This window comes from Eupeodes corollae, chromosome 1, assembly GCF_945859685.1.
Source record: "Eupeodes corollae chromosome 1, idEupCoro1.1, whole genome shotgun sequence".
NCBI classification, from domain to species: domain Eukaryota; kingdom Metazoa; phylum Arthropoda; class Insecta; order Diptera; family Syrphidae; genus Eupeodes; species Eupeodes corollae.
In genome coordinates, this window is record NC_079147.1 from 69764883 (window position 1) to 69777732 (window position 12850).

Consider the following 12850-nt stretch of genomic DNA (forward strand, 5'->3'; position numbering starts at 1 on the left):
TAAACAGTGTTCTGTCAAATTAGCTAGTTGCATTCCCCCTCCCCCTCAAATAATTCAGCCGTAATACTCATACTTCTAGGAATGCACATCAATTTAACCTTGAGCTCAATTTCGAACGTACTGTAAAGTATAGAGATTCGATTTTTAACCGCACATCGAGAATGTGGAATGCTTAACCCAGCACTTTTTTTCCCTATCATTTTGATATTCAAAACTTTAACACCAATATGCATCGGTATCTCCTCTTTAATCCTTCCCTATTTTCCTTAAGCTCGCACTTTAACCATCTTAAGGGTACTAATAACCCCTTGTGTGCCCGTTTATTATAAAAAAATAAAACACAGAGAAGAGATAGTGAAGGATTTTTGTACGGAATTAAAATGGAAGAAATAAGGATGCAAATTTTTGATAGATCAGAACCGAGACCTTACAGAAATAGGAAAGGTATTTGTGATCCCACTTAAATCGATTGCAATATATTGATTAATGAATTATCAACTCTCTACAACTTTCTGGAAATTCAAAGGCCCCAAAAAACTATAGAGGTATATATTATCTTAACGCTGTTACGAAGATATTTATATAAGCTTTATTAGGAAGACGAACAAAATTTACTCAATAAAATATCTTACGCGGAAACTAAAATCAAAGTTCTGATGTACGCGGATGACTTAGTAAAATTGACACACAATACGAATAAGTTGCAACTGATGAACTAAAGACTTATGGAACTTAAGCTAAACATGATCAAATCAAAAACCTTGACTTTCCGAAATGGAATTGGACGGTTTGCAAGAAATGAGAAATGGTATTGGAGAAACTAAGAACTTAAAAAGATTAAACAATATAAGCATCTGGGCGTCCTGCTAACAGCACAAATTTCCTTCAAGACTCACTTGGAAGAAAAGCTGTTAGAGGCAAAAAGAAAAATTGACAGCAATTTGGAGTAAATTTTTTTTAAAATAATATATTGTGCGAAGTGCTAAATATACAAAATTCGAAGCAGCGGTTCATGCAATTATGTGCTAAGCAGCACAAGTATGGAGAATCTGGCAATTTGAAGAAGTGGAAAGCTCCAAAGATATTTTTACAGAAAAATGTTCCGACTTCCATATAAAACGCCAAACTATATACTTGTTACCTGCTTAAATTAAGCTTGGTCTAAAGATTAAGTCCTATTTAATGCATGATTTCAAAGTCAAGTCAAGTTACATATATCTCCTGTGACGGAGTCTTTTGGGTGCCATCCTGTGTTAAATGTTTGCATTCATGTTCCATCATTAAAGAGGTTCGAAATAAAAGCTATTCGTCTATCTTGATTTTTGTTCATTCGAGATTTCTTAGGATTACGATTTTTTTAAATTCTAGATTCGAAATCTAATTTTTAGATACTCGAAATTACGTTTTTTAACAGTGCTAGTGGTTCTAGAATGTTCAAGTACATTTGATGAAATACTTTAAGGAAACATTTTCACTGTCACAAAGCAGAATTGTAATCAGAATTTATGATTAAAATTTTGTTTTTAAATTAATAGGAAGAGTATAAATTATTATGCATGTTGCGTTTTGATATGTCCCTTTTTGGGAATAAAGTTGGTCTTTTTCATTTCTGCAAATGATAAAAATGTGGGAAAAGCGAAATAACATCGACACACATCTTCGACAAAGCATTTTGTAATAAATGTGGCTAAAATTTTGAAATTCTTCAACTCTCACAAAAGTTCTCCTGCCTTCATCATCCTCGTCCTTCAAACTATTTTAATATCGTCTGCGTATGCAAGTAATAAAAAGATACCCCAGAATAATTCCTTCCAAGACCATATAATCCTACGGATAAGGAAAATTCAAATGGCCTCATATCAGTACAGAAATTACTAACACACACGCAGGTTTGTTTCTCATTACAAAATAAGGAAAGATAATCATAAAGAATAACTCCATTCTCACTTCCCGCCTCATTTAAATTGCACATATGAAGAATGGAATTTAAGGACGATATGCAAATTGTGTCTCTCAGATTAAAGTCCTTTTCTTACCTACTAAGCTCAAGAATTTCCATGAGTTAAGTTATCTCCTGCAGTTAATATTATCATATTAAAATAATTTACATAATAAATAAATAATTTGAACTTTTCAGCTCAGTTTCTTTTCTCCAAATAACATAAAAGACAATTGTTAAATTAAAATCGTTTTGAAATTCTACAGACACATTTCAAAATGTGATAAAATCATCATTTTTCAATGTAATATGTACTGTATTATTAAAATGCCTGTTTTAATGTTTTTATAGGTATAAAATAAAGACAACAATAAACAAAAATTTTAACATCAATTCTTAGAAAAAGAACAAAGAAACAAAAATACAAATTTAATCTCTGTCAGTTGTTGTAGGAAGCATACATGAGCGAAGCGTAGGAGGTCCTGATTAATAACTGATGAATAACATTGTAATAAGGACCATATGAGAAAAGATAGGTATTTCTAAACTGTTATGTTTTATAAAATACAAGGAAATCTTTCAAAAAGCATTATTTGTTATGTTAATTCGAAACAATTGTACACAGCTGAGGAACTAAGAGGATTACAAAATTCCAGCGATTTGCTAGGATTTTCACAGAAAGTGTTAATGGCCATGTTATTGTTTTGGTATTATTTATGATTCTAATCTTTAAAAAAAATGTAGGTAGTTAAGTATGGTATGATGGAGCAAAAAAATACAAATAATGATATCATTAGGAAAATTAGGGGATGATGGTGAGGTTTTAATCCCCCCCATTATATTTATATCGATCCATCGAATATTAAGCTTATATATATATATATTAACGAAGCAAATATTGCCTTCCTTCATGGAAGGACGAGAGCGGCCCACGAGCTCTATAAGCTAAGGGGAGAGAGGAAAACCGACTTCTTAGGAGAAAAAAGAGAAGCATTAGAAACGTTCGGAAGATGTTGAGAAATTCAAAAGGAGCAATGAAGTTCGAAAGTTTTATAAGCAAGGAAACGAAATTCACAAGTTCATAAACCTCGAACCAAAGACTGCAAAGACAGAATTTAAAAAAAATATAGTAGAACCGCACTTATGACGAATGTAAAACGGCGACAACACGAACCGAATTCCGCTGTCAGGCAGGAGGATTCATTCAATATATAGATAAAGAAATCCAACAATTCCGTCCGGACGTAGACGAATTAAGAATTGCCATATCTAAACTAAAGTCTATAAAAAACCGCCTCCGGAGCAGATCGTTTGAATGCCAAGCTCTTCCTATGAATGGAACCTTAGTATTGTTTGCCCGATCCTGAAAAAAGTGCAGAGCTCCCACGTCAACAATGGAAATACCATCATCATCAAGAGTCTTTCGAATTACTGACATATGCTGACGCCATTGACAAAATCGGGAGAAATCAGCGTGATGTCAATGGGACTTTTTGTGCGTATTGAGGCAGAGGCGGCAAAAATGAGTTTATAGTTGTTAATGAGGGCAGAACAAAGTACATGCTGTAATCAAGAAAGGACCCACAAAACCTACGTCTCGATCAAAACGCCACCATCGACAGACTTAACTATGAGGTAACTAAAGGCTTGTCTTAATATACTCCTTTATGGACGCAAAAAAAAAAACAGCGCTGAGATCAAACAAAGAATTACTCTAGCTAACCGCTGTTTTTTGACTTTGAAAGCAATTGAGTAATAAAGCCTTTTCTCGAGCGACTGAAGTATCGCTATATAAGACCCTTATCATCCCAGGAGGTAATAAGCTTCACGGTGCAGAAGCTTGGACTATGACAAAAGCGGATGAAAGCAACTTGGGTCGTTTCGAGAGAAAAGTTCTTTGAATGGTCTACGTCCCATATGCATAAAAGATAAGTAGATAAGTAAGTAGATTTAGCCAGAAGAATACAAACAAAAGGACGTAGATGACTGGGTCACGTAGATCGCATTGAAACCAATACTCTGGCCAGGAAAATCTTCGAATTCACGCCCACAGGACAGCACAGTAGAGGAAGACCCTGAATCAGGCGTCGAGCAAGTGTGGTAAGTAACCTCATCCCACTTGAAACATCTAGCTTAGGACCGAACTAGATGGAGAAAATTGTTGGATGAGGCCGTAGTTCACGCAGGTTTGTAGCTCCACCTAAAGTAATACTTGTTTGTAGGATTTATCTTCCCGGAATAAGTTTTATTCTTTTCGTGAATCTGTAGTGAAAAACACGTTAACAAAATGTTAGTACGACTCATTTTTTTCCAAATTTTAAGGTGAAATCTGAAAAATAATCCTGTTTCGATTTTTGGTTAAGTAAAATTTGTTTAGTGGAATTCTTTGAGAATTTTATTCTATTGAAATTTGATTTGGGACTTATAGATAGAATTATTACCGAAACAATTAAGTTACACGAACACCACCCCAATGTTTCGTGCCTTTTGTTGCTCTACCGATATGTTTATGAACAGTGTTCTGTCGAATTAGTCGGTTGCATTCTTTCTCCTCAAGCTATTCAGTCGTAATACTCGGACTTCTACAAATGCACATAAATTTAACCTTAAGCTCAATTTTGGAAGTACTGTAAAGTATAGAGATGATTTTTTCTTAAGCGCACACCGAGAATGTGTGATGCTTTACCCAACTCTGTTTTTTCCTATCATTTTAATATTCAAAACCTTAAGACCAATGAGCATCGGTATCTCCTTTTTAATCTTTCCCTATTTTCCTTAAGCTCGCACTGTGTTTTAACTTTAAACATGTAAAGTCTTGATGACTCCTTGAGTGCTCGTTAATTATAAAACAAAAATATATAATTTTGGCCTAGAGTTATGCAACATAAACTTATCTCATAATTCCGATTTAATTGGATGTACCCGAGCACGATGGTATAAAATACCTTATTTATATAAATATTTCTCGAAATGAGATCTTTCGATATTTCCGGCAACAATTGAAATTTTAATTATATCAGAGGTTTCTTGTATCTATTTACTCTACAGAGGACGAATAGTATTTTTGATTTTATGAAAATCCATGATTAGAGCATTTTTCTTCCAAAAAATTTTCTCAAATTAACCGTTCGGATTCAGCTTAAAATTGAAGGCCCCTTCTATCCCTGACACCAGTACTTGCACACAGAAATGTTTGAGAGTTGTAAATCGCTAGGCCCTAGTTGTCAAAGGACTGTTGCGCCAGCTTATTTATTTATTTAAAATACTACCCAGTTTCTAAAATAGCTACAAAAAGTTTTTACCTGTAAAAGTATTGGATATTTATTAAAGAGAACTTTAGAACTTTCGATATTAGCAACTGTCAAACTATAGCTACTCTCATACTATTGAAGTGTATTTGACTTTGATTTTAACATACTTTGCCAAATGTCCTTCCAAAGACTATCGCTAGAACAACGTTCAATGAAAGTTTGCTTAGGATTCATGGTGGTGGTATCATTAGACCAATTTAGGTTTGGTATATTTGATATCAATCTGAGACTTTTTTGTGGAGAATTTGAAACCATACTTAATTGAAGTGACAAAATCTGGCACTGCGAAGTTGTATTACTTTATTTTGTAGGAAAAATGTGTGTAGCGAGTAGTTATAAATATAAATTTTCTTGTCTACAATAAGAAATTTAATTGCGTTAGAGAAAACTGTTTTTAAAACTCTGTTTTTAAATAAACAAACTGAGAAAATTACGTTGCCAGATATTTAATATTAAAATTTAAAAGCAAAAATTAAAATGTCAAAAGACTTAAGCTTATATCAATATTTTGATATTTTTCTTGATGTTAAAATGCTCCACCGAACAGAAAACGAACGTTCTACCTAAACCGAATCGTTCTCTTTCAAAGAGATAAGCACGATTTGTATGAAATGTATCAATTGGAGAAAAAAAAAGACTTTCAAGTTTATTGACATTCTAAATATTAAGATCGAAATCCAATGAAAGGTTTGCCAATATCTGTGTGTTTCCAATTCTTAACAGAATCAGTGCGACTTATATTAAAGTTTCTCAACTAACCGCAAACTGAATAATTTAATGGATTTTGGCTTTTCAATAACCGCGTTTTATATTGTGCCCCTCTACAAGCCATTTTGTAAGTGAAATTGTACTAATATTGTAGTAGAATATACCTTAAAACTGTTTCTAACTAAACAGAGCTGCCAAAATGAATAGCAGCTGTGTCTAACATAGATTTTAAATTGAGACATCAGTTCAAAAAGACTCGGGTTTGAAATATTACTATGAATATGCCAAATTTCGTTTCTTACCAGTTGTCAAACAGTTTACAATCGGCAATTTATATGGTGAGATGTCACTTTTCAGTCACAATAAAAGATTGAAAAACATCAAAGTTATGTCAATGTAACAAATGAGTGAAATTTGAGAATTTAATGCTGTCTCATGTTCAGTCCAGGATTTACCCTTAAGCCAACCAGGCCCAGGTTGATAAAGAACCGATGATTGATTACATTACCCGTAGATTTTACCGCGGAATTAAGACAGATTTTGACAAACAAATGCATGTTCATGTGGTTTCTGTTTTTTGCATATTGTCTGAACGTGGTCAAGCATTAAGAGGATCTAAAGAAAAATTTGGTTCTAATTTCTGGCAATTTTATGGGTCTTCTTAAAATAATAGCAAAGTTTGATTCTTTCTTGTCCACTCATATTTCAAAATTCGGACATCCTGGTTCAGGAGCAACTTCATGTCTTTCTAAAACTATATATGAAGAATGGATTGAAATAATGGTTTAAAGAGTTCGTGAGGAAATCATTAAACAAATAAATATTTCTGGATATTTAAGCTTGTCTGTAGATTCTACTCCAGATTTGTCTTATGTGGATCAATTGAATATTGTATTGCGGTATGTTAAAGATGGCCAGCCTATTGAACGCTTCTAAACGTTTTTGGAGATGCATTCTCATACTGGATCCGGTATTGCTGATCAAGCATTAAAGTATCTGAGTGAACATAACATATCAATGTTGAAATGTAGAGGGCAAACATTCGACAATGGTCCAATTATGTCCGGTCTGTATAAAGGGATGCAACAGCAAATTCTTCTGACAAATCCATTTTCAGTGTATTTACCTGTGCATCACACTCTTTAAATCTTTGTTGGTCGCTTTGTTGTGGATTGCTGTCATATCAAAGTTGATTATTTTTCGGTCTTACAATTGTTTCCAATTTTTTTGTCTGCATCTACTATCAACAAATGGCAAACGTTCAAATTTGCTCTTTCAAATGATAATGTGATAAAATCACTTTTAGATACTTTATCATTAAAGTAAGACGTAACACTGCAGCTACGTGTTTGCACAAAAACGAATTCTCAAAAAAATGGCTAACGGTGGTAATGCACACGATGTAGATTCAAGCCCGAAGGATAAGTTTCGAATAAATGCTTTTAAAAAATGTATTCCAAAGGTCAAATATGTAAATGCATTTCTGAACTATTTTATTTTCTTTGCACAGGCAATGAAAAAGTCCAGAAGATTTAAATTCAGAACTTGTTGACGAGTTAATACAATTCTATCGTTATGTGAAAAACAAAAATGGCAATAATTTCAAATTTGTCAATGAAGCTAATTTATATATGATTATATGGGAAGATTAAATTACATCAGAGTTTCCGAACGTAGGCACGGCATTACGTTTATTTTTCTATTTAATGGTGACAAATTGTTCTGCGGAAAGATCATTAAGCCAATTAAAAGTCCTTGTAGAACAATTATAACGCAGGAAAGACTTAATGCACTATCTCTGCTCTGTATTTAGAGTGATTTGCTTCATGAAATAGATTTCGATGAACTTATAAAAGACTTCGCTCCAAAAAAAAACGAGAAAACAATATTTCAAAAATTAAGTAAAATTCTGTAAAAAAAAGTCGTACACATCTTGTAACTACTATTATAAATAAAATTAATTTTAGTTTTATGGAATTCGTTTTCTTAAGTAGGTATTTAATTTTGTATGAACTAAACCACACAATATAAGAGAATATATGCAGAGGGGGGCACCATTTACTCTTCAGGCTTAGGGCCCAAAAAAGCTAAATCCGGCGCTGCCTATGTTAAACATTCCAACTTTTTCTTTAAGTTTGTCAAGATGTGATGCCAATGATAGGTAATTTGACAGATCTGAAAATAAAGGGTGATTTTTTTGAGGTTAGGGTTTTCATTCATTAGTATTTGACAGATTACACGGGATTTCAGACATAGTGTCAAAGAGAAAGATGCTCAGTATGCTTTGACATTTCATCATGAATAGACTTACTAACGAGCAACGCTTGCAAATCATTGAATTTTATTACCAAAATCAGTGTTCGGTTCGAAATGTGTTTCGCGCTTTACGTCCGATTTATGGTCTACATAATCGACCAAGTGAGCAAACAATTAATGCGATTGTGACCAAGTTTCGCACTCAGTTTACTTTATTGGACATAAAACCAACCACACGAATGCGTACAGTGCGTACAGAAGAGAATATTGCGTCTGTTTCTGAGAGTGTTGCTGAAGACCGTGAAATGTCGATTCGTCGCCGCTCGCAGCAATTGGGTTTGTGTTATTCGACCACATGGAAGATTTTACGCAAAGATCTTGATGTAAAACCGTATAAAATACAGCTTGTGCAAGAACTGAAGCCGAACGATCTGCCACAACGTCGAATTTTCAGTGAATGGGCCCTAGAAAATTTGGCAGAAAATCCGCTTTTTTATCGACAAATTTTGTTCAGCGATGAGGCTCATTTCTGGTTGAATGGCTACGTAAATAAGCAAAACTGTCGCATTTGGAGTGAAGAGCAACCAGAAGCCGTTCAAGAACTGCCCATGCATCCCGAAAAATGCACTGTTTGGTGTGGTTTGTACGCTGGTGGAATCATTGGACCGTATTTTTTCAAAGATGCTGGACGCAACGTTACGGTGAATGGCGATCGCTATCGTTCAATGCTAACAAACTTTTTGTTGCCAAAAATGGAAGAACTGAACTTGGTTGACATGTGGTTTCAACAAGATGGCGCTACATGCCACACAGCTCGCGATTCTATGGCCATTTTGAGGGAAAACTTCGGAGAACAATTCATCTCAAGGAATGGACCGGTAAGTTGGCCACCAAGATCATGCGATTTGACGCCTTTAGACTATTTTTTGTGGGGCTACGTCAAGTCTTAAGTATACACAAATAAGCCAGCAACTATTCCAGCTTTGGAAGACAACATTTCCGAAGAAATTCGGGCTATTCCGGCCGAACTGCTCGAAAAAGTTACCCAAAATTGGACTTTCCGAATGGACCACCTAAGACGCAGCCACGGTCAACATTTAAATAAAATTGTCTTCAAAAAGTAAATGTCATGGACCAATCTAACGTTTCAAATAAAGAATCGATGAGATTTTGCAAATTTTATGCGTTCTTTTAAAAAAAAAAGTTCCCAAGCTGTTAAGAAATCACCGTTTAGTTGACTATGGTCACAACGTCTTTCAAAGATTAAGAAATTCCTATCGGTTGATTATGAATTCCTAAGAAAAAATAGGCTGGGATGCGACACACACTGAAAACTTCCCATTAATTTGTCTTGCTTAAAAGTTTGTGGGTTTTCGTGTTGAGTTAAAAAAGTTGAAAGTAGAATTATTTTTAAACAAATTTAAATTACCAACAATATTTTTCAAATAAGGAAGTAGTTTATTTTGAAATTCTAGTTCTGTTAAATGGATTTTTAGTCGAAAACCAATTTTTACCAATTTTATTATTTTAGCATCTCTTAAATTTTTCCAATTGGATATGGATATCAAGAACCGAACATCAATTTTAACTAAATTTGCGTACTATTTTTGTAGATTTTATTTTTTATGAAAACACATACTTTTGGATTTTTATAAAAAATACTACTGAATATCGTAAACAATATTTTCTGAGAAATAAAAAAGTTTGAAGACAATTTTTAATTCTTGAAAAGCTACTTGAGTCGAAAGTAAATTTTTACCAAGTTTAAGTATTGTTTGTAAAAAAAATGTCAATTAGATTTTTCTCAAAATTTAACTTAATGTTGACACTATTAATTTTTAAAAGATAAATGTAGTATAAAGCCAATATTTTTGTTTTGTTTTTTTTTTTTTTTTTTTTTTTTTATAATAAACACACACACAAGGGGATATTACTACCCTTATTATGCAGAGGCCCAGTGTGGGCACTAGGAAGAGGAGAGACGGTTTAAAAGGAGATGTCGGTGCACATTGGTTATGAATTCCTGAATATTGCAATGACTAGGAAAGACAGAGTGTGGTAAGTCATTCCACATTCGCGTAGTACGGCTAAAGAACGAATCTCTGTATTTGACAGTACAACCCAAGTTGGGCTCGAGGGTATACTGATGAGCATTCCTAGAAACGCGAGTATTACGATTGAACTGTTTAAGGGGAGGAATGCAACTGGCTATTTCACTAGAGCATAAACTGTTAAAATAACGGTAAAAAAGGGTCAGACAAGATACCTTACGACGATGTTCAAACGAAGTAAATAAAGTTCTGTTAATATTATCACCTATCAATTTAAATGCTCTGCGTTCAATACTATCCAAGAGGCTTAAGTAAGTTGCAGGAGCACCAGCCCAGAGATGGGAGTTATACTCATGCTTTTCTTTTAAGTTTTTATTTTTTGTAAAAACACTGTAAATTCGATTTTTCTCAAAATGTTTCCGAATGTTGAAAACAGTATTTCTTATAAGATTAAATAAGCTGAAGCCATAATCTCAAGTTTCAAAAAGATATTTGGGTCAAAATTTAATTTTTTCCAACTTTGAGTAATTTTTTGTTAGGTTTTTAATTTTTTAATTAAAATTATTTTGAAGATGAAATCATTTTTAATTCGTAAAATTTTAGAGGTGAAAAATATGTTATTTTCAATTTTTCGATATTTGTCCAAAAATATATTTGATTGACATCACGTTACAATATGTAATATACAATTTAGTTCAAATCTTTAGCATCATTGATTCGTGGGATATTTTGGGTTAACCAAAATGTTCACCTTTTTTTAATAGCTATGGTAAAAACCACCTACTCAATTTCTGCATCTTTCTGCATTTATATCTGTATAGCAAAGTTTATTTGAAGTCGATATCTATACTGGTTCTTGAGCTATGGATAACGAAAAAAAAGTCTCGAACGTACATAGTACGTACGAACATCTCTCTAAAAATCTTTTATTTCGACTCTAGGGACCTTGAAACGTCGAGAAATGTCAAAATTATTAATTCGACAAACCGGACCCATTACAATAACTTTCTATGGAAGTTCAAAACATAATTCTATCGTACTTAAACAATGTACAAAAATATCATATTAATACATTATGTGTAATGAAAACACCTCCGTAGGTTTATTTAAATAATAAAATAAATAAATAATGCAACAAATTATTGACAAATAAATTTATAATTTGTTAAAAGTAAAACGCTTTAATAGTAATACCGTTTCTGGTTATTTAAAATTGCATTTAAATCTATATTTTTGTAGTTTATTTATTTTTTTTTAAATATTTATTTTGTAGCTTTTTTAAGCGTGTTATTTTATTAAAAATGATTTTCTTGGGTTAATTGCATTTAATAGGTTAATTGATTATTTAATAATGTTATCAATTTCCATTAAAACAACATATTTAACGAACATTTCATAGAAATAAGAGAATAAAAACAATTTAAATATAGCTGCTAACCAGGTATGTCACATCAATAAAGTAGCTGTGGTTTGATATAACGTAATTATAAAAAAGTGTTTAAAAAAAGACACATTTCAAACCATTAAATAAAATGTACGGAAAAATTCTCTCAAATCTAAGACCTTTACCAATGTATTTCAATTTAATATGAATTGCATAAAAAACTGAAAAAAGATACTTTTTTTTCGTTTTTACTTTTAAAAGGTAACTTAAGTGGTGTAACACTTCGTGACTTCATAATGAGTAGGTTCTGGTCAACTAACTTGCGTCATCAAATAATAATTGGGAACTACCACACAATTTTGAAAAAAAGAATAATTAATTTTACTTCCGACTATAAACGATGGTATTGATTTTTTTTTGTAAATTGCATTATTTGACCTTGACAAAGAGTTTTTAAATATAGATAGGGAGTAACTTACGACGTATTATCATATAGAAGGAAACTGTTATTAAAGCAGCAAAAGGGTGGTGAAGATATGAAGCTATAGATATTAAAGTCTTAATTAAAATTGTGGGTTTAATGTTTGGTTCTTTCACTTTAGAGCACGGAACTTACTTTGGTATTTTCCTTTGTAATTGGAAAAGTATTTGTCCAGGTGTCAGGGTTTTTATAGATTAGAGAATATTAGTAAACATCGGACGTCATCAAGTGTTGAACTCTTATATTTATATCAGTAGATTGTTTATTTTATAATTAATATGTGCAGTGTTGAAATAGAACAATGTTTTTTAAGGAGTTCAAATCGTTAATAATTCTATAATGTCGATAATAAGTTAGTCTTAGTCTTAGTCTTAGTCTTAGTCTTAGTCTTAGTCTTAGTCTTAGTCTTAGTCTTAGTCTTAGTCTTAGTCTTAGTCTTAGTCTTAGTCTTAGTCTTAGTCTTAGTCTTAGTCTTAGTCTTAGTCTTAGTCTTAGTCTTAGTCTTAGTCTTAGTCTTAGTCTTAGTCTTAGTCTTAGTCTTAGTCTTAGTCTTAGTCTTAGTCTTAGTCTTAGTCTTAGTCTTAGTCTTAGTCTTAGTCTTAGTCTTAGTCTTAGTCTTAGTCTTAGTCTTAGTCTTAGTCTTAGTCTTAGTCTTAGTCTTAGTCTTAGTCTTAGTCTTAGTCTTAGTCTTAGTCTTAGTCTTAGTCTTAGTCTTAGTCT

General features: G+C 32.6%; 1 protein-coding gene across 1 annotated transcript in view; it reads left to right on the plus strand.

Annotated features, from left to right (window-relative positions):
* LOC129943500 (5-hydroxytryptamine receptor 1-like) overlaps positions 1-12850 on the plus strand; it is a 605118-nt gene that overhangs the window by 106905 nt on the left and 485363 nt on the right. The window lies entirely within an intron of this gene.